We start from the raw sequence: 27,800 nt of genomic DNA, 5'->3' as shown, positions 1-27,800 counted from the left end.
TAGATATTTTTTTTTTGAGAGAGAGTAGTAGGGAGGGGCAGAGGGGAGAAGGAGAGAGAGAATCTTAAGCAGGCTCCATGGTCAGTACGGAGCCTGACCTGGGGCTCCATCATGTGACCCTGAGATCATGATCTGAGCCGAAATCAAAAGTCGGATGCCTAACTGACTGAGCCATCCAGGGGCCCCCAAAGACTTTTTTCTTATAGATAAATGCAGAATTTATGGTGGACCCTTTAAAATACATTAATTCACATCTTTTGTCAGGGGATATTAAAAAACCACTGGGTAATTATACTAATAATTCTCATATCACACATTAGAAATCATTTATATTTTTCAAAATGCTTCCATAGTACTTTTAAGTTCTGTTGAACCCTATTGAATTTCTTGTGATTTGAGCACACATCAGCGTCGAGGACAGGAAGGGGAGGTACCCATAACAAGAACCACGATATGATGGTCAGTATTATGTGTCAACTTAGCTATGCCTCAGCCAGTTATTCAACTCAAACACTAATCTGGTGTTGGTGTGAACAGTATTTTGAGGATGTGACTAAAATCCAAAACCATGTAACTTCAATTAAGGAGGATTATTTTATATAATCTGGGTGGCCCTGATCTAATAAAGTGAAAACCTTTAAGAACAGGCTTCCCTGAGAAAGAAGGAACTTCTGTGGATAGTGCCATCAGCCCCTGGCAGAGAGTTCCAGCCTACCCTTCTGGAAGGCCTGTACCCCTTTGCAAACTTGCCCAATCAGCCTCCACAAATGCACACACCAACGCCTTCAATAAGTCTCTTAACCCCCTCCCAGCTTTATTGAGATGTAATTCACAAGCCAAATAATTTACATATTTAAAATGTATAATTCAATGGTTTTTATTATATTGCTAATTTTTAATAATTTTTAAAACTGTGTAAAATACATATGACAAAATTTGCTGTTTTAATAATTTTTAAATGTATGATTCAGTGACATTAACTGCATTCACAATGCTGTGCACCCAATCATCACTGTCTATTTCCGAAGCTTTTTCATCACTGCCAACAGAAACTCTAATCGTTAAGCCAAAACTTCTCATTCTCCTCTCCTCCAACTCCTGGTACCACCCTGTCTACTTTCTGTCTGTGAATTAGCCTATTCTAGATATCTCATCTAAGTGGAATCATACAATATTTGTCCTTTTGTGTCTGGCTTATTTCACTTAGCATAAATTTTCAAAGTTCATCTGTGTTGTAGTACATATCAGTACCCCATTCCCTTTCATGGCTGAATAATATTCCATTATTTGGATACAACCTGCTTTGTTTGTCTAGTCATCTGGTGATGGACCCAGATTGTTCCAATCTAGCTGTTGTGTATAATGCTGCAATGCACATTGGCATACAACTATCTGCTTGACTCCCTGCTTTCAATTCCTTTGGGTATATGCCTAGGAGTGAAATTGCTGGGTCAAAGGTAGAGTATATATATTCTATTGGTTTTCTTTCTCTGGTTGAATCCTGGCTGATGCAAAGGCATAGGATAGGGGAATAGAGAGAAGTAAACTGGCACATTTGCAGATTTATTTTATTATTATTATTATTATTATTATTATTATTATTTACATTTGCAGATTTAAATGTAATCTATGGCATTTGTGTGCTGTATTTGCTCCAGTTAAAACATTTTGTTTTATTTTTAATTTTTTAATTTTTTAAAAGATTTTATTTATTTATTCATGAGGGACACACAGAGAGAGGCAGAGACATAGGCAGAGGGAGAAACAGGCTCCCTGTGGGGAGTCCAATGCAGGACTTGATCCCAGGACCCTGGGATCATGCCCTGAGCTAAAGGCAGATTCTCAATCACTGAACCACCCAGGGGCCCCAAAGCATTTTATTTTAGATATAGCATTGTTGATACAGTTGAAGCTCTTACAATCCCATTCTTCACCCTCCAATTCCCTACCCCTCCTCTCATAGGGTAAGGAACATTCTACAGCTGGTGCATACCATTCTGATCCATGTGTATATATTTTCAATATATGCAAATGAACAAACTGCTGAGCATCATATTCGGGGTTTTAAAAATTTACATAAATGGCATAATACTTTATCTTTTTTGTAACTTCTGTTTTTCACTACTATAATGTATTAAACATTCATACAAATTTATACATGTAAATCTGGTTCATGTATTTTAACTTCTGAATAGTATTCCATTGTAAAAATACACTATTATATTTCAGACATTTACTATTGATTGTAGTTTTTCACTATTTCAAGCAGGGTTGCAATGGATCCTTTTGCATGTTTCCTTATAAAATGTGCACAAATTTAGGATGTAATTAAAAATGGAATCTTTCTTTCTCTGTGTCTAATCTGATGTTTATGATATCCATTGGATTTGTAATTCCAAAGACTACTTTTTTGACAAGTATTATTGGCTCTTTTTTCAAAGGACCTGTTCTTTTTATGTATTTTCCTATCATTTCATTATGATGGTTTCCTCTACTCTGTATAAAGGCAGTGATATGAAAAAGAAGATAGTTAGGAAAAGAAAGAAGGTAGGGGCAGCTGGCTAACTCAGTTGGTAGAGCATGTGACTCTGAATCTCAGTGTTTTTAGTCTTGAGCCCCACATTGGGTATAGAGATTATTTAAAAATAAAAATGTTTTTTAGAGCAGCTTTTTAAAAAAGATTTTATCTATTTAATAGTCTTAGAGTCCGTGTGCACGTGTACACAGGTGTAAGCAGGAGGAGGGGCAGGGGGAGAGGGAGAGAATTCCATGTAGACTCAGCACTGAGTGCAGAGCCTGACTAAGGCTCAGTCCCACAACTCTGAGATCATGACCTGAGCTGGAACCAAGAACCAGATGATTAGCCTACTGAGCCACCCAAGTGTCCCAAAATAACAATTTTCAAAAAGAAAAGAAAGAAGTTATACTGTGTGGCTCTGCTGGGAGAAGACAACTAAAAGCTCCATGCCTGGCCTTTCCTAGACTCTGCCCTATGTACCTTTTCCTTTTGTTTATTTTAGTCTGTGTCTTTCACTGTAACAAACTATAATTGTCATTATGCTGGCTTTTCTGAATTCTGTGAGTTTTAGTCAACTCTTGAACCTGATGGTGGTCTTGGGGGGCTCTTAAATTGCACCCTCACAAAAACCTCTTCAGGCAGATATTATGATTTTTTTTTTCATTTCTATGGTTGAAGACATTGAAGCTCAAAGAGATTAAGTAAGGGATGATGAAACTTGAATGTAAATAATGATAATGATCTCTGTGATTTCTGTAGCTGGAATCCTGAAGTTAAACTGATATAACCTATGCTTCTGGCTTGGATGACTGGACACAGTTCACCAAGAGTGGGAATTGAGAAAGAATAGATTTGGGGGAATGGCTGAGTTTGTTTTTGTGGCAGTTGGATATGTATCTAGAGTCCAGAAACCAGGCGTGTTGGTTTACTAGGGCTGCCATAACAAAATACCACACACTGAGTGGCCTTAAGTAACAGGAATTTACTTTCTCTGAGTTCTGGAGGATAGCAGTCCAGGGCTGGTTTCTTCTGGGGTCTCTCTTTTGCTTTCAGATGACCGCCTTCTTGCTGTGTCCATCCCTCTGTGTTGCTTGTGTTCTACTCAACACTTCTTAGATTGGAGAAGTCCTATTGGATTAGAGCCCACCCTCATGACCAAATTTTAACTTAACTGCCTCTTTATTTATTTTTTTAAAGACCTTTATTTATTAATTTGACACAGAGAGAGTGTGTACAAGCAGGGAGAGTGGCAGGCAGAGGGAGAGGAAGAGAGAAGCAGACTCCCTGCTGAGCAGGGACCCTAATGTGGGTTTCAATCCCAGGACCCTGGGACCATGACCTGAGCCAAAGGCAGACACTTAACAGACTGAGCCACCTAGGCACCCCTGAACTGCCTCTTTAAAGGCCCTATCTTTAAATATAGTCATGTTCTGAGGTACAGGGGTTTGGGGCTTCAATAAATGATGGGAGGTACAATTCAGCTCATAACAAAGAGAATAATATTAAAACCTGCCTACGATTTTGGGGAGAAGAATTGAAAAAAATATTAAAATATATAATAAATATATATATATTTATGTATATAAATATATAAATAAAATATAAAAATATAAACATATAAAAATATAAATATATATAACTTGTTTAGTATAATACCTGGGACCCAGTAACTACTAAATAAATAACCTAGATGAGAAGAAAATCTGCACACTAGAAAGGAAGCAGAGAAGAAAACTCAAGATTCACTTTCTGAGTCATTTCTTCTGGAACACATTCCCTGACCAGCCTCCTTGCCTGCAGGTGGGTCTCTAATTTTCTCTGGTCCTGTCTGCCTATTTCCATTATGGTGCTCCTCCTGTGATTGTCTTCCATTTGATGAGAGCTCTTCAACATCAGAGATCATGTCTATCTTTCTATCCTCCACATAGAAGCCGGAGGAACCGCACGAGCATATTTATTGAATAAATGAATGATTATCAGCTTTTTTCTGAGATGACTCAGTGACTCATTTCCCCCCTCACATTTTACAGAAAAGGTGTACATAAAACAAATGAGGATTTAAGAATACTAAAAACTGCTTTGATTCTTGGGTAATTTGAATCTGCTTTTATTCAGTGAAGTTGCTGTTTTAAGTTTCCCCCTTTGAGTAAGGGAAAACCTGATAAATTTGCATGGCATGCAATCCACACACTGTTATGCTTCCTCAATATTTAGCTAGCTTTCCCTTTCTTTCTCCCCACTGCCCTGGAGTAAACGCTGAATTTTAATTTTGTAACTTTATATCTAAATTTTAGCTTTAGCCTGTTCACAGTTATGAATATATAAATTCCCTCCATGCCCGCCCCCCAAAAAGAAACATCAAAACTCAAAACAAGCTTTATGTAAATTTGCTTTCTCAACTTTACGCACCTGAGTTAAATGAGGCTCATAAGAACGGTTGCAATTTGGTTAATGTTTTCCTCCTGACGCAGAATTTTAATTTGGAATTGTATTTCTGAAAGGGTGGTACAATTTAGGAGGCTGACAATTTAGGAGGCCATTTAGAATGATGCCTTCTCTATTAAGGAGAGTGGGAGGGCTTCTTCTGGGGTATTAACTAGGCCAGAAGTTCTCCAAGGTCAGGGAGCAACAAATGTCCTTGACACTGAAAAGGTCTGTTTGGAAATCTGCGAAGTATTTAGAGCTCTGGTTGTTGTTTTTAATGCTGTTAATGGGTGACAGGATGCTAATTAGTCAGATTAACTAAGTGGCTGAGTCATAGTATAACCCTTCTCAAAAAAGAAGTGCCCATTTTGAGATGCTAAATGAGGCCATAAAGGCAGCCAACCATACCATTCTTGAAAGATAAGAGAGTACCAATGAGGCTGTTAACAGAGCAAGTGAATTAGGTTTCAAGAATGTTGTCTGTGCATGTGTTTCTATATACCTGTGTACATTCATATACATACAGAGAGAGGGGCCAGTTTCCATATGTAACAAGCACTTAAATAAATCCTGCAATAAGCTTAAGTTTCAAAGATATTCAGATCAATCTATCCTTTAAGGAAAATATATTCACAATTTTTACTTGAAATAAAAATGCTAAAACTTAAGAATTGAAGAATTTCCCTGAAAATTGTGGTTTTTGGATTTTCAGTAGAGGGGCCAGAATGGTGGAAGCAGCTTCTACGGCACGGCTGGATCTCAGATACGGGATTTTTAGGGTTTGGCCACACTTTCTTGGGAAGGTTATCTTAGCAGGGATTTCTTAGAATTTCTTCGGGAGAATCCAAACTACTTAATTGTGTATTTTACGTCCCCACCCCAACCCCCCCAACCTTCTCTCAGAGGCTTCAGTTGTTACCCAAACAAAAGGTCTGGAGCTGGAGTTCCTTCTGGAGGGGTTTGGCGGGTGACCCTGAGGTAGCGTTTGTTTGCCTCAGTGGGGACTGTTTCATTTTCTTCTACCCCCAGCAAGGTAGGAGGGTTAACAGCACCACCAAGGCAGAGTTACTGATGCCTCCTGACCTGACTGGAAAAAAGAGATACACAGGAGAACCTGTAAAAGTGGAGCTTTGAAAGAAAAACCAAATGAGGGATCGTTCTTAACCCTCCCTGTGTACTGACAAGCAACACTGAGAAAGAAATGTCTGCTTAGGATGACCTCCATATCTCTAGCACCCTCTTGGAAAAGGAAACACTTTCATTTTCTCAAAAGCAAGTAAGAGAAGAAATCGTGGAGCAGGGACATGCTAGTTTTGATGAGAGCAAGGCAGCGGTGTGGGCTGTGAGTGGGGGTCTTATGGAAGGTGAACCCAGGAGACAGAGTGTGGTTGGGAGGGTCACTACTCTGAGCTCCTGATATGACCTGGTGTGGCCTGGAGCGTCTTCACGTTTCCTCTGAAAGGTCGAAATCGAAGGCCTGGAGGGAAGATGTGCACATGCCTGCGTTGGTGCAATTGGGGGCGGAAAACAAAACAAGACAAAACATAAAACAAAACAAAACCGAACAAATTTGGCCTGCTGTACTATACACTTTCTTGTGCCATGTTAAGCCATTTGAATTCTGCTGTAGAGTTCACTGGGGTTTGAAGCCAACATTATTTTGAATAAGGGAATGATATACTCTGATTTTAGACTGATCGTTCTAGCAGGCAGCAGAGTAAAAAAGCTGACGCAGGGAGCACAGAGGGAGAGAGAGCAGGGGGGAGAGAATTAATGTGACCTAGGTCAGGGGTCTCTGACCAGGGATGGCCGCCCCAGCAGCACAGCCATCCCTGGGAGCTTGTTAGAGATGCAAATCCACAGGCCCTACCCCAGCCTGTGGTATCCAGATCTCTGGGGATGGGGTGCAGGAAAGTTCTCACAGGCCCTCTTAGATTCTCATGCACTTTCAGGTCTGTGGACACTGCTGCAAGATGCTCATGGGGGAGCTGCTGCATTCTGGTCACCCACATGGGCACCTGTATCCATCCCTGCATTCTTGCTCCAGAGACACGTTCGGGGTTAACTTTCCATCCTAATGCAATGAGGGAATGCTTTTCAGTGGATCAGGGTTCCACTTGGAAAACCACAACTTCCAGGGAATAAATCAGGCCACCTGGGAATAGTTTAGTCTCTTTACTTGAGAGGAGTGTTTCATCAGCCTTGATTCATCAGAGGATCTGGCCTGCATAGTAATAATCATCATTTCGATGACAACCAGCATTTGTTTAAGGGGGGATGGATGATGGCAGGCTATGGAGGTCTGAAGTGTTGAGCAGCCATAACTCCTGTCTCTTTGTCTTTGTGGGCTAGGATAATACTAATCATTCTCTTCCTCCTTCCCCTCGGGGCTCTGCCTAGGCAGTGAAAAAGCAGACAGCTGCCCAATGCGGGTGATTTCAAGGGTACTACAAAGACCTCCAGGAAGCCCTAAAATGCCTCCTGTCTGCCAGTGTTCCCCAGGTACTGGTCACTGTGAAATTCTAGTACTTTCTTTTATTATTTAAACGCTACTTACTTAAAATATGAATTTCTTCTGAGGGGGTTGTAATTTTAGGGTGCCTTTAAGTGATTTGGAGAAGACCCCAAAATATGTCTTTGCTTTAAAACATACACATGCTATAGTATATAGATACTAACTATACTATAGGTTGCATACCAACATTATATATATTATGCTAATGCAAGAATGACAATGAAAACATAAATGTGTGCAAATTCTACATTTTAAAATGAAATAATCCAGCTTCATAGATTCCTAGCTCTGAAGCTGGGAAATTCCATGGATGCGCTCAAAGTGGTCAGTCAGTCCCCTGAAATTGTAATGCAAAATTGGTGAGCACTTTCTGGAGACGGGTTTTCAGCTCAAAGGGTGTTACATATTCACAGGTAAGGGAAAGAAGGATCTACAAATAGGATTTATTTATTTTTCTTTTTTTAAAGAGTCATTTATTTATTTATTCATGAGAGTCACAGAGAGAGAGGCAGAGACATAGGCAGAGGGAGAAGCAGGCTCCTTTTGGGGAGCCTGGTTCGGGACTCAATTCCGGGATCATGACCTTAGCCGAAGGTAGACGCCCAACCACTGAGCCACCTACACAGCCAGGTGTTCCTACAAATAGGATTTCATATGAGGTAGGGGAAAAAGTCACGGATGAAAGAAATAAAGTTATTCAACGAACAGATAATGTAATTAGACACTGTCTTGGAGACTTACCTTCTCCCACTTGACTCCTGCGAGTCTTCCTGAGGGAGGCGTTACTATCTCTGTTTTATAAATAGCAAACTGCGACTCAGGAAATTTAGGTGATTTCCTCAGGTTTACTTCACAGGGATGGGACACATCTGGGATTTGAAGAGAAAGAGCACTGGGCACCTGCAGCTAAAGGGCTTTGAACGAGGGGATCAGGAACATCACAGAGACACTCCCAGCTGGATCTCCAAGGAATAGGAAGTACTGCACTTGTCCAAAGCTAACCCTTATGGTTGTGCCATTGATTCTCCTTCCTCCTGCCTCTCCTGGGACCATCTCTATCGAGTATTCCCTCTCTCTTATCTGCCTCAGTCTCTCCTGCTGTACACAGTGGTCCTCAACCCAGCTCACATGGAGGGTCAGTGAGGAGCATGGGGTGTGTCATTAAAACAAAACCAAAATTTCTCTAGATGATTCTACTGTCCCTGTTTCATTCTCTCCTCCCCAACATGAACCATTCTCTACGTACGGTTTGCATTTATTCTCTACCTTCTTGCCTGTGAGCAACTTTAGCGTACCCTATTATAAACAACAACCACAACACATTGTCTTGAAATGGACATGTTTCTCTTTCTCTCAGTTTCCCTCCCTTGGATTGGATTCCTAATACTTCTAAAGCACAGGTCCTTCTATCTAACTCTGGTGCAGAAACACCATTAAAGTACAAAGCGTAAAGTAAGATCATTCGTTGTCTGCCTATCTTTCTCCTTCAATAGACCATGAGGATCTGGAGTGGTGTATTGTTTTGTCTCTCTGGGCCTGAATAGTGCTGAGAACGAAGCATGGTAACACACGTATGGTGAAGGAATGGCTGGGTTCTATTGTTTACGGTTGCAGATCAAACTCCATACTTTATAAAATGAGCAACTATCCTGGTGTGCCCAGTGCTAAGGGCTTTCTCAGGATGTGGAACTCTTAGTAATAAAACTGGGCCAAGTTGATCACCCTATGAACCTGATATTCCAGACCCAGTGTGATCTGGCCCCAAGAAGCTTTTCCAAGCTCAATTTGCATTTCTTCCTCTCCGACATCCTATGTTTCAGAAAAGAAAACAAGACATATCCTTGTAGTTCCCTGAAGGTGGATCATTTGCTAAACCTGTGATAAGAACACAGGGCTTCTTCTGAGTAGCATGGGAAGATGCGGTGCTATTTTGAATGTGTTTGGTGATTTAAGTGGAGCCAACACAGATTGTACAAAAACATTTGGATGAGGCAGGGGGAAGTGTCGGATGGTTAAAAAGCAAGAAAGGAGTCTGGGGTAGTGCTAGGGTTCTCAAAGTGTCTTGGACCAGCAATGTCAGCATCACCTGGAAAGTTGTTAGAAATGCAGATTCTCAGGCCCTATCCCAGACCTACCGAATCAGGCATTCTGGGGGTGCACCTAGGTTTTTTATTCTTTTATTTTTAATTTTTATTTTATTATTTTTTTAAGGGGGGGCAGAGGGAGAAAGAGAAAGAATCTTTTTTTCTTTTTTCTTTTTTTTTTTTGGGGGGAGAAAGAATCTTAAGCAGGCTCTACATCCGGCATTTTTTTTTATTTTTTATTTTTTTATTTATGATAGTCACACAGAGAGAGAGAGAGAGAGAGGCATAGACACAGGCAGAGGGAGAAGCAGGCTCCATGCACTGGGAGCCCGACGTGGGATTCGATCCTGGATCGCGCCCTGGGCCAAAGGCAGGCGCCAAACCGCTGCGCCACCCAGGGATTCCCCACATCCAGCATTGAGCCTGACACGGGACTCAATCTCATGACCCTGAGATCATGACCTTAGCTGAAATCAAGAGTCAATTGCTTAACGGACTGAGTCACCAAGGTGCCTCCGATTTGTGTTTTAATAAACCATCCAGGGGATTGTGATAATGCATGCACAACTTTGAGGGCCACCATCTGGTGAAACGGACACCTTACTAAAAGTCAAACAACCTGGATTGTAGTGCCGGTTGTCATGGGATATCAGTGAGACTGTGAGGCCTCGGCTTCTCTATTAACTGAGAGGGTTGGAAGCGTCATCCTCTTTATGGAGACATTGCCATTACAAGTACCCGCTGATACATTAATGAAATATTCTTCCTGAAATGAAGGTCTTCATGAAGATGTGGAGGCCAGAATATAATTCCATTGTGCCACATCTGGTTGGGGGCCAGGATTCATTCTCCTCATGTCTCCAAGAACTTCTTGGAGAAGAAAGTAGCCGTTCTATCTCATGTTTGAGGAAACGGAAGTACCTTCCTCCAAAAATCTCTAACTTCCTCTTATTAGCCCATATGCAACTATAATCCTTTGTCTCACCTTGGGTCAAAACCTTAGTTTAATTAATGGTTTGACAGTCTACCCACTGCATGCCTGTTGTTGTGCTGGGCACTGCACTAGAGGGGTGTTGTGAGCTGATTTTTGCCAATATAATCACCCACAGTAAGCTTTTTTGGGACGATATTGACAGCCTCTGATAGCTGCAAGTTGGGAGGGTTAGGATCTCTTAGATTGGGACAATCATGACTTCAGGTTTTAATGGCAGCAGGGCTCAGATCAAATTCTGCTGCATAAACAAACTTTTTTTTTTTTTTTTTTTTAGCCAGGAGACACAAAAGGAGTCATATAACCTGTACTATGAGCTTGATAAAGTCCCAGCTCTAGGCCCCTTTGAGTGCTGCAACAGCTCCTTGCATGGATGGTTCACTAGAGGCAAAGAGGCAGTAATTTAGCAGCAGGATTCAGCTAACATTCCAGCCAGATTCAGACAAGGAGAATCCTCTGAGTCAGCAGCTGGACCCAGGACAATTTCCGAATCAAGCCTCAGGCGCCGCTCCTAATTGCATAGGCTATTGGGCTCGCTGGATTCTCACGCCCTGTTCACGCATGGGTGGGAATGCCTGTACAATATTTCGGTCGATACACACATCTTGATCACCACTCATTTCACCAATGAGAAATCATTTCTCGCATCCATTACTCTAACAAAGAAAGTCTCTGGAGCTGATCGGCCTAGAGCCTCATGTGGAAGGTGAAGTTTCCATTATAGTCTTTCAAATTCCGACCACCCCTAGAATGAGTTTTCTCAATTAGGGGACTGGCCTCCCTCCTTGCAGCTAGATAGAGACCACCTAATAAACCCTGTTTATGGGAAAGTGTTTTAAAGTAAAAGTAAATCACAGGTAGCAAGCCTGGGAAATACAAAGAAAGATAATAGTGCAAATTTCATTATGTATGAAAATGATGTATTGTTAGGTCAGAGATTTCTGGTTGAAGGTTGGTAATCTCATGTGATTCGTCCTTGAGTGTCTCTAGGTACACTCTGCTATGTCCTTGTTTTTTTTTTTGCTCCATTTTTGCTGTGATCCTTGAATGCTCCACCTGCATCTTGCTGTAGACACTGACCTTTGCTCTCCCCCTGAGAAGGTTCTGTCTTAATCCTTTCCTGGTTAATTGCTAGTCATCCTGGTAATCCTATCGGAGATATCATCCTATACAGGGAGATCTGGACTCCCCAGATATAGCAGGTCTCCTCCTAGGGCTTCCTAACATGCTCTATTAACTGGCTTTGTAAATCCTCTGTTAACTTTGTCTGGGCCCCTACCTCATGAGTGCCCCAAAATCTGGGGCTGGACCTTCTTTTTTTTTTTTTAAGATTTTATTTATTTAATCATGAGAGACACACAGAGAGAGGCAGAGACATAGGCAGAGGGAGAAGCAGGCTCCCTCCAGGGAGCCGGATGTGGGACTCAAACCCAGGACCCCAGGATCATGACCTGAGCTGAAGGCAGATGCTCAACCACTGAGTCACCCAGGTGCCCCTGGAGTTGGACCTTCTTAACTGATAGGACAGAGCAGAAGGCAAAAGACAGCGCCATGTGGTTGGCAACACATGTCCTTGAAAAGTTTTCTTGGGAGGGTGATAAGGTTAACCTACGAGAGAATAGTGTCCCCAGTGGACCACACAAGGCACATTACATTCATTGCTACATGTTGAGATAGTCTGTGAATGCCATGAGCATTTCAGGATGGAAAAATGAAGGTGAGGCTGATAGAAAGCCAATGAAAGACATTTTAGAGATGGGATCTGAGCCCCTGTCCTAAGTCTAAGTGATTCATCCACTGGGCTCCTGGGGACCAGCCTCTGTAAGACCGTGGGTCTCCGACTGACCTCAGAGAGGGTCCTGGGCCTGGGCAGATCTGTGCAAGGGCGACAAACAGAGGGATGAGGGAGGAATGACAATAGCAGTTACACCAATTAAAATAGAAATGATATCAGCTGGGATCACTCAACCAATTAGCATACAATTTAGTGTAATAAGAAATTGGAGAGAGGGAGCAAGAGAGAGAATGAAAGCAAGAACACATGTGCCTACCAAGAATGAGAGAGGAAGCAAAAGACCGAAACTGCTGGATTGCAATGTTGGGGGGTCTCTCTCATTTGCCAGCAAGAATTGCACCCGAGAAGGTAGATAATGGTTTCTCTGCCATTTTGAAGCCCAGCACATTATCTTTTGGTGATTTTGACATCTTACTTTGGCCAGTGCCAGTCTGATTTTAGGAAGAGTGTACATTATTTACATGAAAACAAATATGAGCATTAGGAGGCATTTTTCCCCTGCGTGCAATTCCTACTAAAGAATTTACATTCTTCTAATTTGCTGCTTTACTGCACCAGTTAGTACCCGCCTGAGATGAGCACAATGTCCTCAGTTAGGAAGGTGCTGAGGAAATTTACCCTTTTTGCACTGAATTGCTTGCTCTCCTCCTGGAAGCCACCGAACTCTTACTCACTTGAAATTTCCCTTTCTAAGCATCTCCTTTGTTTTGTAGGTATCCGCTGATCCCCAAGTCAGGATGCAGGCTTGGGTCAATGCATGATCTTGACGTGTGATTCTCAGTGTATTGTTGCAGGATTTCTGCTCTGATGGAGAAAGGGCCTTTGCAATAACAAATGCAGAGGCATGTGTTTTATTTACGTTGCCACTGATGAATTCTTCTTTTAAAATGGGAATTCTGCATGTATTTTAGCAACACACAAACATGTCTACCATATGGTGAGCTGCTTCCTGCGGAGTCTGGATAAACATCATGAATAGCATTAATGTAAACCACATGTCTTGGGGGTACCCTCCCTACCAGCTCGGTACACTTCCAGACCGAAACTGAACCGGGACAGTGTCTTAGAAAACCAAGTGGTGAACTCCTGTGGTGTCAGGAGACCATGGCAGGTTTTCCTCTAGGACGAGGAAGACAAATTTGGAGTCTTGCTTTAAGCACATAGGAACACTATCATCCATGCTTTTGCTTGTTGCATTTAGATTTTTAGGACTGTGAATGTTCTAAGAGGCAAACTCTGGAGGAAGCTTTGGGTGTGATTATGGACTTCTGTCACTCCCAAATTCTGTTAAAATTGAGAGAAATACAGAAAATGTTTGGAGGTTTTTGAAGTGCTGTAGGCCCGTGTGCCAGCAGCCATGTCCATCGCACTTACCCTGAAGCAGTAACTCACTGGCTCAAGAAGAATTTGTGTGCTAAACTGCAGATGAATTGTAGAGGTGACACTGATCGTCATCCGGGTGGAGCAGAGGGTGGTGATGGGGAGCTGACTGGGGTCCCATTAATGGAGACCCATCTTTGATGCTTGATATTTGATTTTCGAATATCAACAGGGAGCCAACTTCTCTGCCGTGTTGTTTTTGCTCAACATTTTATGGATCTGATATGGCTTGGCCAGATTATTATAACCTATGGGGGTTGTATCTATTACTGCAACCTAGATTTTCTCAAGTTTGAAGTCTTTTCCATAGGGTTTGTGCTTTCACCGTGTAGTCTCCTGCTGAGTAAATCCACCCCCCACCCCCAGATACGGGGAGTTGGGAATAGGATATTCCTCGCACTCCACTTGTCTTTTCCTTTCTGCCTTCGTATTTATTGAGTCTCTACTACGTGCCAGATGTTATGTTGCCTGCTTCCCGTTGTTCCTGCATTAGCACCATTCTTGTTTTGAATTTCATCTTTTCTGTTTAGTTGCCACAGTTGACCATGGGGAGGAGGACTTCCCATCCTATTTCTGTTTTTGCCACCTGCTCCCGCTTTCCTTTCTCTACACCAAGACCTCCCAATGTCTTGGTGATGCTAAAATCCATGTCCACCAGACTGGTCATGGGTTACTAATCGTTGACGCTAGGTTAAGGGTATATTGGAGCTTTTTATACCATTTTTCTACTTTTATGTCAGCCTGAGATTTTGCATAAGAAAGAGTTAAAATAATCCATGTTCCTGACCCTTCCCAACTTGTGGTTTTACAGTTCCTGAATATGATCTCTTTCTCTACCTCAGCTACCATGGGCAAAGCCATGTGTTGGATTCGGACTATTTCCCCCTCGAGATCTCAGACCATGACCTTTCCTTATCTGGTCTCACTTTTCACCTTCCCTTCTCCCGCTCCATTCACTGACTGAATTCATTACTGACCAACATCCAGAGCTCATATCCCTTTAACATACTCAGTTCTCATAATCTGTTTTCATTTTGGCTTTAGTTAAGTTCCTGCCTGGCTTAGGGCGCTTGGATTGGGCAATGAAGTGATTCTTGTATCAGCCTACTTAATTCCCTACCCACCTTTCTTTATGTGGTAACTGCTCTTCCAATCTTCGTCCTGTGGAAGCCCCACTACACATTTTTCTCCTGTTTACTTGCATAGCAAATATACCCTAGGCCACATTACCTAAGTACAGTCTTTGTGGCAGAAAATAACAAATATTCCTTCAGGGAATATCTTATGAGCTGTCATCATTCCTTTATTTTAACTCACATCCTTGCCATCCAGAGCAGCACTGTCTTCTAGAACTTTCTATGGTGATTGAAATGTTCTGTGAATCTCTACCATTCAAAATGGTAGTTACAAGCCACATGTGCTGTTGAGCCCCTAAAAGGTTACCAGTGAGCCTGAGAAACTGAACTTTAACCTTATTACATTTTCATTGATTTAAATTTATAGGTTTTTTTTTTTTAAAGAATTTATTTATTTATTCATGACAGGGAGAGAGAGAGAGATAATGAGAGAGACAGGCAGGCAGAGGGAGAGGCAGGCTCCATGCGGGGAGCCCCACGTGGGACTTCATCCCAGGTCTCCAGGATCACACCCCTGGCTGAAGGCGGCGCTAAACCGCTGGACCACCGGGGGTGCCCTCACTGATTTAAATTTAAATAGCCACATGTGACTAGTGGCTACCATTGGGGACAGTGCAGCCTTAGAGCTTTGGGGCATTGCCCTAATTTCAGCATTGTTGCTGCTACCTGGAGAGTCTTCCTGCCAGAGGGGTGTGTTTCCTTCTCTCCATGAGGCCAGCTCTTCTGTATAGTGTATATTTTCTCTCTTTGTAGTCCCTTTGTTGTTGTCTTGGTGATAGACTGACTTGACGCTGGGCACAAAGATGGAAGAGTCTGGGTTGTTTGCCCTCGTTTAACCCTCTCCTTCTGCCAGGCCATCTTTGATGATTTATTTCAGCACCACATGCCTGGAATTCCATCATTTCTTTCCCGAACCCCTGCAGTGGCCTCTCGCCAGTTTTCTTGCTGCCATTTTTGCTTCCCTACAGCCCATTCTTCACCCAGCAGATAGCATGAATGCATTAAGATGAAATTCGGAATTTCTCTTCTCCTCTCTTGCCATTTCAGGGACATTACAAGTGCTTCTTCAGCCCAGGATGTTCCTCTTCTGCTTTTTTGCAGAGCTAGCTTCTCATCCTTCAAATCTCAGCTTAAACGACACTCTCTTAGGGAGGTCTTCTCCGACCAGGCTAAAGAACATCTTCATTTCACTGCCTGTCTTTTTTTTTTTTTTTTTTTTGTCTGCCCTGTTTTTAATTTTTTTTTTCCTTTGTAGCATTTGTTACTATTGAATGTGTTTGTTTAATTGTCCTCTCCTATAGAATGTCCAAGGTATCAGGTTTCTGCTTCTTCTTCATTGTATTTCTAGTATTTAGCATTGAACTGACACTCATAAAGAATTGTCAGGTATGAATTATTGAATCATTGACATTATATCTTTTAGAGAGCATGCTAGGCTGTTCTCTTCCTTCTCAAAGTCTGCTCAGTGGATCAGCAGAATAGCACCACTGGGAATTTTGTTGAGAAGGACAAATTTTGTTGGAAATACAGACCTACTGTATTTGAGTATGAGTCTGGGCAGCCCTGCTTTAGTAGACTGGCTGAGAGAAAGAGTGGACACCTCTGTGAGCACTCTCTGTGTTCTACCCAGTAATGGTTGTCTATCCATGCAAGAGGAATAAGAATTTCTCTCTAACAGCAGAAGTGTACAGTCTACTGACCATTCCCTGAGTGGGGCTACAGTTTTCATATCTAAGTGTGTTTGCCAGCTGCATGGGCTCATCTGAGCCTGGACTGCAGGAGTACTGATGATGGAATCATGGGTTAAAGTCCTGATTTATTGCTTACTGGCTGTATAAGAATGGGCACATTACAATAGGTGCATTAAAAATATAACCAGGCGGCACACCAGGCTATGGAATATTCTTCAACACTAAAAAGAAGTGAGCTACCAATCCATGAAAAAAAAAACATGGAGGAAACTTGAATACATATTACTAAGTGGAAGGAGCCAATCTGGGAAGGCTACATATGATTCCAACTATATGACATCGTGGAGAAGGCAAAACTATGGAGACAGTAAAAAGATCCATGGTTGTTAAGGTTGAGGTGGGGGCAAGGGATGAACAGAAAGGATTTTTAGGACAATTAAAATACTGTGTATGATGCCATGATGGGTACCTGTCATTTGCCCAAACTCACAGACTACACAACACTAAGAGGGGACCATAATATAAACTATGGACTTTTGAGTGACTGTGATATGTCAGTGTGAGTTCATCAGTTGTAACAAATGTACCACTCTGGTGAGGGGTGTTGGTATTGGAGGAGGCTCTGTGTATTTGCTGGGGGCTGGTGAGGGCTGGGGATATATGGGAAATTTATGTGTCTTCCCCTGAATTTTCCTGTGAATCTAAAAATTCTCTAAAAAATAAAATTCTAATAAACAAACAAACAAACAAACAAACATAGCCAGCATTTATGAAATGCTCGCAATGAACCAGGCATTACACTAAATGCTTTACTTGAATCCATACCTTCTACTCACAGAGCCCTATTAGATCCTTTTTGTGATCCTTATGTTGTAGACAGAGGTTTGGGGCTTAGAGATGCTGTATACTTTGCACACACTGGGTGATGGGTTAAGCTGGAATTCTAACCTAGGACTACTTGTCTGGTCCCCTGGTGCTACGCAGCTCTTGGATGATAGCTCTTGGGGTTCTTGTGATAGCCCAGTGAAATACAACAGTGTTGATTAGTGATTAAGCTCTGTGTAAATGCTAGTTGACATGCTTTGGAGTGGGACAAATGGCAAGTCCCTCAGCACATGACCATCTCGTACAGATGGTTCCAGATAGGGAGTGGCTCCCCTTCCTGCTGGACTCCTGGACCTCAGCCTGTCTTGGGGAGGTGCAGTGAAATGATTGCAGGGATGTTAGCCCTCTCCCTGCGCTAGGGAGAAGATCTAGGTGAGAAGCAAAGGGAGTATTGTTCTCCTCCAGGTCTTGCACACAAGCTTGAGATTGGGCCTGTGCAAGACTCTAGCTGTTCTGTTAATCTTAATGGGAGAAGAGAAACCAGTGTCAGCAACCAAAGTGCTCAGGCCCCTACAACCAAGATTGCAAATGCTCACTGTGTATCTATTCTACAAGCACTGTGTATCTATTCTTCATCTCTGCAAGCAGCACAGGACCAAACACTATCCCCTTTTCACATCTGGGAAAAGAGAAGTAGAAAGAGGTAAAATCATTTGCCTAAGGTCATGGGCTTCATCATTGCTAAGAGCAAGGACTGGCATTCAAACATTTCTTTACTCCAAATTCAGAATTTTATCTAGTAGATGCTTCTGCAAAAGAAAAAAAAAAAAAGCTGGTGTTTCAGTTCTTTTATGCTAAGCTCCATTTCAGCGTTTCTTCTGATGTATGGCCCAAATTCTGCTTCAGTGGGTCTTGTTCAAAACTCATTTCTTTGGTGAACCAGCCTCTAATCTCATATGACCACAGGCTCTCCTTAGACCGAAGCTCCCGGACATGGTCTTTGAAAAATGACATCATAATCCTAAAAAGAAATGAAGGAAATTGAAACCAATCTTCGCGACACACTATTTTTATTTGGTTGTTTGTGCTATTTAGATGAAGAGGGTACTGGATAGGGACTATATCTTTTCCATGTTTTATACCATGCTTAATAAGTTCTCAGAATATAATAAATGTTTCACAGGCCAATGAAAAATTCCAAAGCACATAACCTGCTGGGAGGTTGTAAAATTATTCATGGCTGACACTGATGAGAAGATCAGAGTTTTTACCCTACAGGGAGAAGACACTGTGACACCCAGAGAAGCCAGGAGTTATTCTTGGGAAAACCAGATGTACAGAGTATTTCAATGCAACTTGTTTTCAGAAGGAATGTTAATAAGCACGCACAAATGTACATAATAACAATGTACTAATTTATGTTATTCTATTATTAAACTAGAGTTGGTGCTGGTTATTTTCCATGTGATACACTGATTTTAATATAGATTTTGAGAGGACCTTTAAAATGCAATATTGCTGATTAAATGAGATAATATAGGTAGAGGACAGCATATATATATTAACGATGATATAAATCTAAATTATCATTCCTGATGATGGAATCATTTCATTTGTCTGAATAAGTGAATGGGCTTTCTGTAATTAGTGGGAAATAAACATGTGAAGCTGTTGGAAAAATACAATTTGACATGGAACCATCCACACTGTGGTGACAGTTACGTGGGATGTTGGAGGTAAGATTACCTAGAATGAGAGGTAGGAGAAAAGATTATCTGGAATAAGAGGGAGGAGAAAGTACATGAGAAACGTACATGGATGTTGAGGGCTATCATTCTTGAACATTTGCTTTCTTAATTTATCTGTTGTAATGTCCTGGTATCGATATTCATTGCAAATGAAACCTTTTTACTAATGTGTGTGTGTGTATGTGTGTGCGCATTTCTAGAAGGCTTAGTACTTATGTATACTGAAACAGTTTAAGCACAACTATGGTAGAAAGTCAATATACAGAAATTTTGAGGCAGTGTAGGAGTGGGCTACTGGAACCACTGGAAGGTAGAGGCTATGAGACACTCAAGTCTAGATCAGTGGTCAAGGCTCGTCAGAGCTGGGTGGCAGCAGAGTGACCTGGAGTAGGATGTGTCCTCAAATAAGACTGGGGCAGGAGGATGGCATCTCAAAGTCTTGTGAAAGAGATAGCTAAATAAATAACTGTGGTGGGCACCTGGGTGGCTCAGCAGTTGAGCGGCTGCCTTCAGCTCAGGGTGTCATCCTGGGGTTCCTGGGATCGAGTCCTACATGGGCTCCATACAAGGAGTCTGCCTCTCTCTCTGCCTGTGTCTCTGCCTCTCTCTCTGTGTCTCACATGAATAAATAAATATATAAATAAATGTGAAACACTAGGTGCTATGATGATGATGATTTGTTTTGAGTATCTACCAGGTGTCAAGTATATATTTACATGCCAATACATGTACCAGATGTTTTATTTTTTTTAAAAAGATTTATTTATTTATTTATTTATTTATTTATTTGAGAGACAGAGGGACAGAGAGAGTGTGAGGGTGAGAGGGAGAGGGAGAGGGAAAGAGAATCTCCAGCAGACTCTCAGTTGAGTGGGGAGGCCATCTTGGGGCTTGATCTCACCACCTGAGATCATGACCCCAGCCAAAATCAAGTCAGATGCTTAATTGACTGAGCCACCCAGCAACCTCCTTATTTTTCTTTTGAAAGGGAATCTTTCCATTACATTGCTAGACCTTACAGTTTGCATTAAGTAAAATATGTGTTAATACAATTCACTGCAGGGGCACCTTAATGGCTTAGTTGGTTAAGCAGCTGCCTTTGGCTCAGGTCATGATCTCAGGGTCCTGGAATTGAGCCCCACATTGTGCTCTCTGTTCAGCGGGTAGTCTGTTCCTCCCACTTCTCATAAATAAAATCTTAAAAAGATATAATTCAGCTGGAATTTCAGTGTTAGGACCTTTTGGATGGTAGAAGAAGGTTGGATCAAAACTTACAGATTTGGATCTGTTTATTGCTTAGAATCTACTGTCAATTTTCTTTCCCAAAGTAATTCACATACTAAGTAGAGCAGATTAATGAAATTTCAAGTTCAACTATATATCATCAGTAGACTGGATGACTAAGATGAGAGGCTGACCCCGAACAAGGACAAAAGTTTCCAATGAGATTCTGTTTATTATGTAATTTACAAAGAGTAAGAAGAGTGAGTCTTTCTGGGGTATTTTTGTTTGGAGGCCCAGAAAAGGATAGGAGATTGTCAATATTCTTTCCTGTAGAAGAGCTCCTGTCCCATCAAACACAGATAAGATTGATCATTAAATAAACCTTTCTTTCTTTCTTTCTTTCTTTCTTTCTTTCTTTCTTTCTTTCTTTCTTTCTTTCTAGCACATGTCATGTGAGTAAGCAGAACGCTATGCTCTGCTGGTAACAGTGGAAGTCAATGTTAAGATTACCAAAATGGTGAAGAAATTGATTTTACCTCATAGTACGATGGCTAAAAGAATGGTCTTTGTCCTGAATCTGCTTTCTCTTTCTTCTTCCAGGTTCTGTCTCTTTTCTGCAGTTGGTACTCCTTCTTGTTTCTCTCCTGCCCTTTCCCCCTTCCTTCTTCCTCCTGATGCAGCTCTGCCTGACAACCACTTTCATGCTCTCTCTACCTGTTAACTTCTTGGGGAAAATGGGATGAGAAGTTTTAAATTTCTCTTGACAGAAAGAAGCATGCTTTCTGAGAGCCCTTTCCCATCCTTTGACTTAGCAGCTTTTTAGGATCTTGTTTTAGTATTTTTCATGACAATTGTCATGCAGGTTATACCATTGCATTGCTTCACCAAGTTGGGCTGTGAACAGAGATATATTTTAAAAATGGATATGCCAAGACCTACGCTAGCTGAACAGTTTAGCACCAGGCTAGTTTACATAACACATATCTTACTGCTATATACAGAGGTCTAAATTATGTGGTAAGATAATTAGAGATTAAAAATTGTGACTTCAAGATAATATGTGCAAAATAAGTGGAGTAAAGAGTGATTCACTCAAGAGCAGAATTACACCATTACCAGAAAAATTAAATTCTTAACATCGAGATTCAGTTTTCCCTTGTGGGGTTCATCCTGAGTGCACTTGTTTCTCTTTCACTAGATTTCTCCTCTTTCCTGTTCAGTGTCCTCTGAGAAATCACCGTCTTCAGGTAGTTTGTAAGCAAGGCCATTGGCTCTCTAAGCAGGAAGTCAAAATCAATTGTAGAAATTGGACTGTCAACAATGGGGCTGTGAGTGGTCTCCAACTCCTCCTATGCCCTTCCCAGTACATCATGTGGTTTATAATGTATACTTGGTTTGGAGTTTAGTCAAAAGCTTTAGGCTTCTCCACAGGTGCAAGTATGTACCTACACACAGACAACAATCTTTTATATACAAATGCACATATTCCATTACTTCGGGGTATACACATGTTTACCTTCCTGAGTTTTTTATACAAACACAAACACATACACATACACACACAATTCTGTTACCAGGCCTCTCTGTACAGGGGCTTGATTGAATGAGGCAGGAAAGGACAGAAGTTCCCAGGTGATCATAAACACTATTTTCAAAACATGGGCAACCCACTTACTATATTAAACAGGATTGACAGCAATTATTCAACTATTGGGTTAACTCCTCAAATGAGAATACGTTATATGTCTTCATCGTTGCAGATTAGTTGTTTCATTAATGAATTCTATTAGCTTAATATGATCAAGATAATGGAGCCAACGATTCTCTCAGACAACTTATTTGGGTTTAGAATGGACTATAAAAGGGTACTTATTTTGTAAAACCTATAATGCATATTTCCCATTTTAGTTATACTTTATTTTTGTTGGTGTACAAATTAGTTTATATTTCCTGAACACAAATGCTGCAGAAATGGGAAGAAAGTGGTCTAGGATTCTAGTGAGTGCAATGGGAAAATGAAATGGATAAATAATTTGCCTCAGACAGACATTTCTCTTTTTGTGGTGGTGGGAAGGGTACTAAGGAGGACTATGGGAACATTGGTAACTTATTTTTTTTTATTACAAAACTTATTTATCTACTTTTTAATTATAGGAACATTTATTTTTCAACACTTAATTTGTTATTACAAAAGTAGCACATACCCTATAGAAAAGAAGTACAAATAAGCACACCTAAAAATTCACCTCAGTTAAAAATACATTGGAATTAGATCTGCAGTGAAGGATTTGTACCACGTATTAAGAGTAGTTATCCCAGTGGAGGGATTGCTAGTATGGTAATTTCATTTTTATGGTTCCTTTGGAGAGAACCAGAGAGTTGCTTTGAAAATGTGTTGAATTAGATGTGTGAGAACTAGAAAATTAGAGAACTAGAAAATACCTTAAAAAGAAGAAACAAAACAAAACAAAACAACTATGAAAAACCTAGAAGTGGAGTACTTGGGTCGTGTCCCAAATTCCTTAAGCTTTTTTTGCTTTAAAGAAGCGACCTGTAGATGGTGGATAGTGGTGTCTGGGTGCTCGCAGCCACACACAGAGCTCTACCAGGGCTTGAGTTACAATAAAATTTTTAAGGTATTTTTGTATTTTTCCTTCTTTTTTTTAAAACTTTAATTGACTTTTGCAACAGCTCATCTGAAACTTTCCACTTTTTATTGTATCAGATGATAAAAAAGGCAATCTAATCAACTCCAGGTAGACTTTGCCCTCTGGTTTTCTTACACTTTCAGACTTTTGTCAATTAAGTGTCTTATGGTGAGATAATTGTAGGCTTACATGGAGTTGTAGGAAATGATGCAGAGAGATCCTGTGTGCCCTTTACCTAGTTTTCTGCCAATGGTAACATCTAGCAAAAAAGTATGATAGAATGTCACAACCAGAATACTGACAATGATCTAGTCAGGGTACAGAACATTTCACCACCACAAGGACCTCTCATGTTGTCCTCTTCCCTCCTGCCCCCACCTCTTCCTTAACCCTTGACAACTCCTCATCTATTCTCTAATTTTGTCATTTTAAGAATTCTATACAAATTCACATAGTAGGTGATCATTTGGGATGACTTTATTCCCTCAGCCTAAACCAGTGATTTATCCAGATTGTCGCATGTATGAGTACTTCATTTCTTTTTATTGATTCCATGTCAGGGATGTACTACAGTTTATTTAATGTTACCTCCTGTGAGACTTTTTGGCTATTTCTAGTACTGGGTTATTATGCATAATTTGACCTGTAAAGATAAAATTTCTATAAACAAAAATAACAACAAAACTTAACTTTCATTGAATGCCTAAAATATTCTAGGCAATGTTCTGAGAGCTTAACATGTAGATGACCCAATGTCTTGGTTTTTTGTGACACTTGACAGTGGTAAAACTGTGAAGATCCCAGGGCAATTGGGATGGTCAGTCACCCTGTCACATCATTAACTCCAAGAAATCTGTAAAGTGATTTATAGCTATTAAATAATAAAACATTGGGATTTATTAAAGTATTGTCCTTAAATGGTAAGAGTAGTGAAAAAGTTCATTAGCTGTCCTAAGTACCACTGAGTCCAAAGGTCTTCAATAAATTCCTTTTCGGGCAGCAAGTTCTTGAAAGGTGCTATTTATTTATTTATTTATTTATTTATTTATTTATTTTGAAAGGTGCTATTTAAATGACAAAATTTGTGTTTTCTCCATCTGTACGATAGGCAAGGATTATAGAGCACTAACTACTTGGGAACAAAGTTACTATTTGTTGAGATTTCTCAAGCTGTTAGGTACATTTTATTTAATTCTGATGACAAACTTTTGGAGTAGGAATTACTATTCTTTTTTAAAATTTATTTTTATTTTTATTTTTTAGGAATTACTATTCTTATTCATAGATGAAAAAATTGAAGATCAGAAGATTAAAATAATGTACTTCAAATCACAAATAAGTGACAAGGCAATGAACAGTGGCATTGCATTGCCTTTGCCCTTTCTGAGGCTGTATAAATCTGTCTCTCAAATAATAGAGAGGTCTGATGTGAAGAGCGTGTGCCTAATTCACATATGCTAGTGGCTCTCCAACCAGAATCTCACCTTCAGTCTTCCCCAGGTTAAGGGAAAGTAAACATTGCTCTTTGTGGCCCCTAACTCAATGGTGGCATGTATCAGGTTATCCCAGGGATGGTCTGGCTTTCTGTTCTGGTGTGGAAGTCGTGTTTTATAGCAAGCATGGTAGCTTGGGGTAGGGAGTGAGGGATCTCAGCTTCTACTCAATCAGATGACTCCAATTTCCGTGAATGTCTGAGGGGAGATGAAATGTCTCAGCACTCTTTTGCCTATAAATTCTCTTTGAAGATATCCCCCTAATTAATTTACAGAAGCAACAAAAATTTTAAAAAATTTTAATTTACAGTCTTTGCTTTTGGAAGGTTATAGTCACTGGATCAGTAAGCCTCCTTCTGAGCAAGTCCTCTGGGGATATGACACTCACATATAGAAAATGTGGTGAGGCAGCCGTAACAATGAGCCACTCAGATCCTCTACTGTAGGGAGCATATTGGATTCACAGTCCCAGCTGCTGTGTTCTGAACCTATTGCTGTCTTTATGCCAGAGCCACACTTCCCACAGATTGCTTCCAGCAAATGATGGAGCATGTCAGGGATGCTAAAGACAGGCTTGTTCCTACCAAGTGGAGAACTTCTCTTAAGAGTGATTTTTGCCTCCAGAACTTCCCCCTGGCCTTCTTCAAACCTTAGGCTTTTGTTGCAGGCTGAGAATCTTCGTGCCCAACCTTTTATTCTTCCCTCTCTCCTTCCATTGGGGTCGGACCTGAATTATATACTCAGGGTTCCTGTCTCCGTTGGTGCCCTCCCCTTTTCCCTGTTGGGCAATTTCTTCAATACATCTCTTTCACGTCTACACTTGTTTTGGTGTTTGCTTCTTAGAGAACCTAAACCACCACCTACTTAATACCTACTGTCTTCAGTTTTGAGGACTTAGCCAAAATTTTCATTTGAAACAACAGAAAAAAATCCATTTAATATCCACCTATATTTGCCATGGGTTCAAATTTTAGAATATTTGATTTAATGCTAGATATCTGAAACTCAAACTTTTTTGGGGAAAGGAGAGGTAGATTTGGATCCACAGAATATTTGAAGAAAAATCATTTTAGTATAGATTTCTGAGATATTTTCCCATGTTTCTAGATCAGTTTACTTGTCAAAATGGAAACAGAACAGAAGTAGAAGAGGATTGCTTTGGGACTCTGAGGCCAGTTATGTGGCTCCTAAATTTATCTCTTTCTCTTACCAATGATGGTCTTGAATACAACTCTTTGTCTCTCTGTATTCTGCTTCCTTCATCTGAAAAGGTAAAATTAGTTCATCACACCCAAGAAAAAAATATTATTACTCCCATTTTGCAGATGATAAATCTAAGGCTGAGAGAGAAGAATTTAATTTGCCAAAGTTAACCTAGCTAGGAAACAACAGAATCAAGATTTGGATAGTAGGGTCAGTGGTTATAGCTTTTGCTCTTTTTATCTATTTAAAACTGCATCCAATGATCTTTAAGGTGTTTCCAATTATTAACTTTATGGATTTATATACTTGAAATTAAAAGACAACACCTTGTCTAAATTCATATTTTAACTGTGCATGGATTTTGTGTTAGTGAACAGCACTACCTTATTGGGCGATTTTAGTTTATTTTTCATTGGCTGCTTTACTGAGCCTCATCAAATGTATTTGCTTTGCAGAGCTGCAGTGGATTAATTCTGAATAAGTAATTTGGAAATGTTTTTATTCATTTCTGTGGAAACCATCTATTTGGATTTTCATATATCAAGATCATAGAGATTTGTCCCAGTCCAATTGCAATCTTAGTTACAGCAGTGCCGGCTTACATATTAAGGGCATAGTTTTGCTCTGATGGCCCTTCAGAAATCTGTAATTGGTGTGGAACACTGACACTAACAGAATGTGTCTTATGAGGTCCTATGAGTTAGGCTTCTGCAGATTAATGGAATCTTTCTTGATGGAACAAGCCCTTTGGAATTCATTAACACTATCTGCCTCTCCCATTAGCTACTTACTTCTCACACAATTCATTTGCTCTGTCTCTCCTGGCGTTTTGGAATCAAACCTGAATCTGAGAGTCTAACTGGTAGCTGAAGCAATATATACTGAACATATTCCTTGACTTTTTACCCCCAGACAGAGATTTTTGGGTTTTGTTTTCACTTTGGGATGAATAATACTTCCTTATATATTTCTTTTCTACAGAACAAGTTTCTTTTTATTCTCAGACTGTCATCCTGCCTCCATCATTACTTTATGCCCTTCATCTTCATCCCTAGTCTTAGGATTTGGGGGGGACATAATACCTTTTTTCTCCTAAACATTACTGAGAGGGCTGTGTTTGTGTGTGGGTAGATATTAGGGGACATGCAGTGCAGACTTCCTGGAGACTAGGAACCATGTTTAAAGAAAATGCTGTGGGGATGGTCCAAAGATCTAAGAATCATGTGAGAAATTTAAGCCACAGGTATAAATTCTGGGAGAGCTTATATTAAATATCCATGATCAAATAAATAGTAAGATCATCTTACTCTCTCTTTCCCTGTTTATTTATCCTTTTTTTCTTTCTTTCCTTTTTTCTTTCATATTAGATAATGTTTTGTACAAAATCGTTTCTTAAAACACAGAGTAGTTACAACTGATTTATAGTATGTAAAACAGCGTCTAATATGCTAAATACCACCAACCCAAAGGTGCTAGATTTGCCCATTTTGATGAACTTTTAAAATTCTGCTTATGTTTATATTATACCTGGTGATATTACAGCTATAGCAGCTTTCTTTTGGTATTTTCTTACATTTAAATTTTGTCTCCTGTAAGCATCATCTAATGAGTTTTTAAAAACCAGTCTGATGATCTTATTCTTTCACTTTGAGTATTTAATCCATTCATCTTTAATGAAATTACTGATATATTTGGTTTTATATCTCCCATCTTATTATTTGCTTTTTCTTTAGTCTGCTTTGTATCTTCTTCTCTCTCTTTTCTTGCATTTTCTTGAATTAATTGAATACTTTTGTCATACCATTTTCTCTTATTCTTTTGTTAGTTTTACATTTTTTATTATTCTTTTGATGGTTAACCTAGAGACCACAACATGTCTTCTTGACTTAATACAAATTATTATTTTACCTCTTCCCTAATACTGCTAGAAACTTAGAATATGTGAACTCTATTTACCATTCCCTGTCCTTTGAATTATTCTTGTTATAGAATTTAGTTATCTATTTATTTTAAATTTCACAAGAATTTGCAATTGTTTTGTATGGTCAATATTCATTTATAGTTACCTACATATTTGTCCTTTCATATATATATATATATATACCTTTTCCATTCTTTTTTCTCT

The sequence above is a fragment of the Nyctereutes procyonoides genome, unplaced genomic scaffold (assembly GCF_905146905.1).
Source record: "Nyctereutes procyonoides isolate TBG_1078 unplaced genomic scaffold, NYPRO_anot_genome, whole genome shotgun sequence".
Taxonomy (NCBI): Eukaryota; Metazoa; Chordata; class Mammalia; order Carnivora; family Canidae; genus Nyctereutes; species Nyctereutes procyonoides.
The sequence above is the reverse complement of the archived record's forward strand: the minus strand, read 5'-3'. Positions refer to the sequence as shown.